Below are 7,553 nucleotides of genomic sequence, written 5' to 3' on the forward strand. Positions count from 1 at the left end.
AGCCTACAGAGAGTGAACAATGGCTTCTATTCTCCAGCCCTCCCCAAACCCAAAGAGCAAAACCGAGTCTCCCTAACCAGCAACACAGCTTCCAACCAAAGGTACCAACAACCCACCAACTCACAAAGGGAGCAGAGGGACACTTCTTGCTTTGTAATTCCTGACCCAGTGCTGTCCCCCAAGGTTACGACCTCCTCCATCACCTCCCTCCCTGCCTTCCCTTAAGAAGAAGGTTCTGGGGGTGGGGTTGGAATAGAAAAGTAATTTCTTGTTATAAATATCTGGAGGTAATTGTGTTACTGGTGTGAGTTGTTAGGGGCTGTAAAAAGATACAACGGCACCGTGGGGAGCTCAATTGGGAAGAGAGAGTTACAATAAAGAACCCATTCAAAAGGTTTGCCAAAAAAAAAAAGTAAAATCATTAAATAGTCACAGCATCATTTTCCCTGTTTAAAGACAAAACTAAAAGTTTTATTCTTGTTTTGCCTATTATGATTATTAATTTTGCCTGCCTGCAAGCAAAGAATCCCAAGAAACACATTTTTTTCTCTTAAAGGCCATTCATGGTCTAATTTATTAACTACCTGGGAGGCAGCTTAAACCCATAAAAATAAACTTAAAACTTAAGACTTTCCCCCAGCTTCCCAAAGCAGCTTGGTAAATATTGGAGAAGGCAGAGGGCTACCTAGTTAGCCCTAGCTGGGTTGGCTCCCAAAGCCTTCCTCCTGTTTCTCAGTCCCCAAGACCAAGTCAAGCCAAGGACAGGCAGAAAACCCAACTTTGCACAGAATGCCCAACCCCCCTCCCCAAAGTGGGATTCTGAAACTGCACATAGTAGCTGGTGGGGAGAGGTGGACTGGAATTCCCCCAGAAGGGTAAAACCTCCTAAAGCCGTACTGTAACCCACACTGTACCCAACCACAACCGAATGCCCCCAGCCCAGCCGGTACATTCTTGGAGCCATTTTTTAAAAATCACTAGCTGATTCCAGAGAGGCCTAGCCGATTAATTTTCCAAGCAGCTGGGAAGGTGGAAGCATTTCAAATCCCGGTTCTGCTCCTTTCCCACACCCCTCTCAACTAAGAAGCTATCTCACTACTTAAGTAATCGTTAACACTTAGTGCAAAAGCAACCGGGGAAGCCGGGTGTCCGACACCCGGAAGCAGTCGCCTGCGGAGAGACTAGACTCCCTCCACCTCAGCCGCAGCCGAAGCCCCCCCAGCTCAGCCCAGGGCTTCCTACGGCCCCAGCTGGGTCAGAGACCCACTCGGGAAGGAAGGAGTCTCCAAACACCTCAGAGTCGCCCTGCCTTGGTCCACTAGGCCACTGAGCCACTGCCTCCCTACCCCTGACCCAACCTCAGCTTTTAACGCTGTTGTTGTTTTAATTACTTAATGCTCAAAATTCATCTCCAAACTTCTTAGCTAGGGCGAAGGGGAGAGGAGAGCTCACTTTCGCCCACCGCCCCCCCCCCGACCCCCAGCCAAAGAGTAATTACCAATTAAGATGACAAAGTTTTACTCTCTAGGGCCAAATAACGACTAATCAAATTGCCTTCAGACATTTGCAAAGGTCACCGGCTATAAAAAATGTAATGTCAACGGCAACAACTATTATTTCTCCTCCGTAAACTCGCCAGGCTTTCAAGCTCTTTGCTTTTCATCTCATTTTCTGCTCCCACTCCCCTCTTCAAACCTTCCCAAGTTCGAGTTAAACGTCCAATATGGCTTAGGGAGCTTCGGATCATATGTGAAAAAAGAAACCACCGTTCACTTTGTTTTTAAACTTTCTAGAAATCACTCATGACTGGAGGGCCGGGTTTTAGCACTCAAAAAAGAAAGCATTTCCACTTGAAATTCAACTCCATTTCCCCCCAATTACACTTGCTAAAATTCAGGGCTATTATGGTGCAGGGAGACTGAGAAAATCTGCACAAGGAAAGAGGCAACAACTTTATGAACTTTGAAAAGACACTTTTCCTCCTGGGGTCTTAGAATCGAAAAGCTCTCAAATTACTCAGACTAATTAGCTGGGAGAGGACGTGATCAGACGAAGGGGAAAGCCAATGCTTTCATATTGATTTTTCTTAAAGGCCTCACAAAGGAAAAAATTCAGGAGCTTTGAATTTAAAAAAAAAATCCACCTTTCCACCTCGAAACTTGTTGAAATGGCAACACCCGGTGCAGCTTTGTCAGAGGAAGACAAGGAAAAATACCCACCGAGCGCTGGGGGCCGGAGGACAGGGAGGACCCCAGCTTTCGCAGGGCGAGGGCGAAGGTTGGGGGAAGCCTGGGGAGCAGAGAGTTTTCAAGTTCCGAGCTCTGCGCTCAAGTTGGGGGCCAGAGCCTGGGGTCCTGATGGAAGCTGACAATCCTCCCGCTCGGCTCGGAGCTCCCTCGGAGCGCGCGTTCGACCGCCTCGGCCTGGCAGCTTCCTTCCCGGCTCCCGCTCTCTCGCTCTTTCTCTCCGCATCCGGCGTGGGGTTGCCGTGCCGACTGACTGCTCGGGCTGGCGGCGGGCGCGGTGGCCCTGGGCGCTCGAGCGCCCGCGGATTCCTCGGTGCCCGGGAGAGCGCCGCACAAAGCCGGAGGGCGGGCGGCGGCGCGGCGAGCCGGCTCCTTCGGCGCTCCCTCGGCGCGCGGCCCTCGGCGCGATCGCTGGGCCCGCGGCTTGACAAAGCGGCCGGCGGCGGCCAGTCTCTGCAGCCGTTCCCGGGCCTGCGGCACCGCAAAGCCTCTTCGTCCTCTGCCGCCGGCCGGGAGCATTTGGCGACGTTGTGGCCGGGAGCCGCGGCGGCTGCGTCGCCCGGAGCCTCGGTTCTTCCTGCGAGCTCAACCCGCGCTGGCGCTGGCGTTGGCGCTGGCGCTGGGGTTGAGCCGGCCGGCCGCCGCGAGCCCTGCGCCGCTCCCGCTCGCCGGCCGTCGCCCTCCGACGCGGGCTTTCGCTGGAAGTAGAAAGTTTGGGCTCCTGCGTGGAAACTTCTCCAGTCCAACTCTCCCGGCGTAGCAGTGGGGGAGGGGACCGGCGAGAGGGAGGAAGGAAGGGGGGGGAGGAAGGGGGAGACCTGCCTGAATATTGCAATAAAAATGAAGCGAGAAGAAAGAAGCGGACTCACCTTTCTGAGGCATCCTCTCTCGTCAAAAGCTCCTGTCAAGAGTTTTGTTTGGTTGGGTTTTGTTTGTTTGTTTGTTTTCTCTTGTTGCTTAAAGACCACAACGGTTTGAAATGACGGTATTTTAAAGGAGTTGCTGGCGAGAGTTTACTCCAAGGACGCTGCTGGTTTGGTATGTGAGAGCAATTCTCAGATCCCTGGGAAGGAGACAGAGATTGACAATAAAATGGGCTGTCAGCGGCTGGAGAGTGAGAGATAAAGAGTGTGGGTGAGGGAAGTGGCTGCAGCCAGCACACCTATGCTGATTGGTGATGGCTCAAGTGTGTTAATGTGTGTGTGCCGGCGCCCGGCCTCGCATCCACCGCTCCTCACTGGCCCATTAGCGAAGCCTGACCTCTGTCATCATCCTCCAGCAAAACACTTCCTCCTGCGCCTGAACCAGAGCGGGAAATGAGGCCGAGCCACGGTTCGCTTTTCAAACCCACTAATCACTCCGCAACATGCAAATGTACGGATCGCTCCCACACAAAATATTGCTTTATGCAAAGCAGCGCCGGGGCCTCGCGCCAGCCGATTGGATGCTCCCTCTCCCCGCCTGGTGCAATTGGTCCGTTTGTTTGAATATGAATACACTTGTTTTCGGCCCCGCCGGTGTGTCCGGGCTGCTGTCCCCGGCGCTGGGCCCCCGCGCCTGGGCTCTGGGGCTGGCGCTCCAGACATCTCTAGGCTCGGAGCGCTCCGGGAATCAGCGCGGGCCGCACTGTGGCCGCGAACTTGAGGGGTCGAGTGAAGGCCGCTGAGCTGGGGGGCGCGCCCCCCACACCATTAAGCTGGGCGCGGGACTCTCAGCTCATGGATGGAGCAAGTTTCTGTAGTTCTGCGCGTCCCTCTTTTGCCAACTCCAGCGCAGCTTGGCCTGCTGCCCCGCCTCCGCCCGCCCTCCCCTCCCGCCCCTACCCCTACCCCTACCCCTACCCCATCTCCGCCTGGGCGCTGGGACGCGGAACACAGCAGTGGCCGCGCCCTAGCCCACCTGGCCGCCGAGAAGAAGAAGAGAAAAGGGGTATGAGCGTCACTGGGTCCTGGCAGACACACTCCCGCGGAGGCCGAGGCGAAGCTTAGGCCGAGAGGAGGCCGCCCGTTTGGGAACTTGGCGAGGCCGGGCGGCCTTCCCAGTCCAGGCCTCCCGGGCCTGCCCATTCCCCCACCCTCTCTCCCCCGGCCCTTTCTTCTGTTCTTTCTTCTTTCGGAAGGCGCGGTGCGCAGTGGAGCGGAGGCACAGCCGGGGCTGGAGAGGCCCGAGCAAACACGCCACTTACTTTGTGTACAGAGGGTTCTTGTGAAAAGCCTGAAGAGTCCTCACCAAACACTCACCAACTTCTCCCACGTGCCATTTGTTGACTAAGTGCGGCTGCTTTTCCAGGCGCCCGCCCGAGAGGAGGGGACGCGAGGGGGAGATAAGGGAGGCGGGGGTGGAGGCCTGGAGTGGAGGGAGACTACCAATGCTGAGAGAGAGAGAGAGAGAGAGAGAGAGAGCGTTCGCCATTGATGTTGGTGTGTCAGCATGTATCCGTGTGTGCCACCCGTTATCTTGTGTGGTGTGTGAGTCTCTCCGCACCAAGATTCCCTCTCCTGGGTCTGCTCAGTCCACGGAGGCAACTCCCCTTCAGCTGTTGCCAGAAAACCGGGGAGGAAAGTAAGTAAATGGCTTTTCTCTTCTGACCACACACCAGAAGTCCATTTGTTGAATGCCGGACGATTAGGACACACCTCAGTACACTCCAAAGGCTCCCCTCGGTGCCCGCAGTTAAGGTGACGGGGAGGGAGCGGCTGCCTAGTCCTGCAAAATGCCGAGCTCTCTCGGAGCTTGCAGGCCGTGAGGCAAGGAAGGGGGAAGGTTTGGGATGGGGCACACACCCCAGGACCTGGCAAAGGAGAATGGGATTGGAAGAGCTGAAGCAGGGAGGCTGACAGGAAGCCACCGCCGGGTATACCTGACTCCTCTTGACTTGTGAAAAGTGCTAAAAGTCAGAGCTCATCAGTAAAGTCTGTGCAACCTGAACTCACAGATGACCCGCGGCGCGGCGGCTGCCCCTGGGACCTGGGACCGTGAGGACGCTGCAGGCTGTGTTGGGCCGCCGCAGGGCCTAGTGTGGGTCTCATGCTCTCCTCCCCAACCCAGACCCACTAACGCTGCCGCCAAGGAGCCGGGCAGAGCTCCGGGGTGAGCGGAGGCCTCCCCAGTCCGGGTCAGGTTTGCGGTAGCACAACCCGATTACCATCTCGGCCTGAGGAAGGCCCTTTCCGCGGTCCAGGAGTACTCAGCGCCGGGAGAAAAACCCAGACTAAAGAGGCTAAGGAGGTGGCGCCTCCTGAGCGAGACTTCGTAGGACCGCGACTTTCAGTGAGGCAGCGGGCCCATCCCAGACCAGCGAGAGCCTGCATCCTTTTTCTCTCCCCTTTTACTTCTCAACAATCATTAAAGAAGCTCGAACTCAAGTCTACTGAGCATAAGAGGCGGGGGGGGGGGGGGGGGGGGGATGGAGGAATCCCAGAGACTGTCCGAACTGGAGGCAAATATCATTTTTACAACCTCTCAATTAGCGACCGAGTGGATTAGCACCTTCTTAAGCTTTGCCTCGGAGAGAAGCAGCCGTAATCTTGTTGCTATTTCCCCCCAGGGCCCTGGCTCTTTGAATCAGCTCCTTCTCCCACCCCACCCCACCCCCAATCCCACCTCACCTCGGAGAAAAGTTTTAACAACAAAAAATCGTAAGAGGCGAGGAGCGGGAGTGAATGCCACTGACGTCACTGAGTGAAGGTGGGAGCTCAGAAAAGGACTCTTGGAAACCCCTCTGCACAAACAAGAAACAAAAAGGACTTGGCAGCTTCCAATGTGTCAATATTTGGAGGGGGGGGGGATCTCAGCCCGGAGGGAGGCAGAGTTTTCAAAGTTTAAGGAGAGCCGGCTGGAGAGGAAGATTTCCTGTTCTCTCTGGGCTAGTCTCAAGGAGGATGGGGGTGCCGTTCCACCTCGTGGGTCGCCTCGCGCCCTCTGCCAAGTACCTGTTCTGGGGGCGACGCGGCCGACTGGGGGACTGGGACGGAGATGCAGCGCGCGAGGGCCAGAGGTGTGCGCAAATTTGAGACAATTCGCAGGTCGCCATTTTAATTGCGGCTTCCCACACCACCGAGGCCCACTTGCTGCCCTCCGGGAGGGGGAAGGAGGGGGGTCGCGCCTTTCGTTTTCTTTCTCGCCTTTTCCCGTCTCTCCCCAGGTTCCTACCCCCCGTCCCCCCCCCTCCTTGGCGCCCTAGGAGGACTTCTCTCCGGCCTGTTCCCTCAGGGGCTGCCCGGGTCATCCCACCCGGTAGGGAGAGGCTGTCTTTGCCTAAGGAGTCACGCTGGGGCATCGCTGCTCGCCCAAGAGTGCCTGGAGCCTCTGGCTAATACTGGTGCGTAAGTGTGAGGTCGGGCAGCATCTCACCCCCAGCGATCCCTGGCATTCGCCCGTGCCCGCTCTGCAGATTTCCCGCGCGAAGGCGGCCTCTGGCGAGGCAAAGATGTGCCCAGCTCTTGGGGGATGTACGTTCGGTTCCCGGCTTCGGAACCAAGAGTCTTCCACCCGGTGTTGTGACACCTCTGAACTGCAGCTTTACACCGCGAAGCAGAGGAGCGGTGCTGGTGTGCTGGGAAGGGTGGAGACGAGCATTTCTTTCAAGGAGGAAAATCTCCGCAAACACCTGCGTCACTTTGCATAGCCTCAAACGGCTCTCTCTCCCCCAGGCCCTGGGAAGGTGGGTTCCCTGGATAGCGGAGCTGACGAAACGGGTCAGACGAGCACCAAAGGCAAAGGCGCCCACCCCTGTTGCCCAGTTCCAGGTGCCTCCTCCACTGGGGGCCTTTCTCCCTCTCTTTTCTCCAGCAATCTGCGGGTTCCCAGCTCACCCGGCAGCCTCGCCGAGCCCAGAGCTCAGAGAAGCCGAGGGGAGTCGGGAGCCGGCCCGGTGGCGCCTCCAGACTGCGGCCACGCTAGGCTGGGGAAAGACGCGGTGCCCTCGCCCTTCCTTGCCTCCTGCCAAATGGCAAGTGTGTCACGGCACTCTCTAGGTTCGATTCTCTTCCATTCATGTTGGCCGGCAAGTGTCTCTTTCTCTTCCCTCTCCCCCCCCCCACAAAATACTTTAAAAAAAAAATTGTCCAACTGTGTCTCCCAGCAAAGAGGTCCCTGCAGCCCAGCAGGTCGGACTCTCAAGCCTTTGCTTCCCGGACCCTACATGCTGTTGTCCAGATAGGGACCAGGTTTAAAACTCTTGTTGTGTAGGACACTTGCAAGTAACGGCACTCTCCGATTTTTGCAAATATGATTCCGAGGAAAGTTTGCTTTCCATTTCATCACCCAGGACAGTTCTCCATCTCTCATTTCCCTGTAACCTCCACC

Source organism: Tursiops truncatus, chromosome 8, assembly GCF_011762595.2.
Source record: "Tursiops truncatus isolate mTurTru1 chromosome 8, mTurTru1.mat.Y, whole genome shotgun sequence".
NCBI lineage: Eukaryota > Metazoa > Chordata > Mammalia > Artiodactyla > Delphinidae > Tursiops > Tursiops truncatus.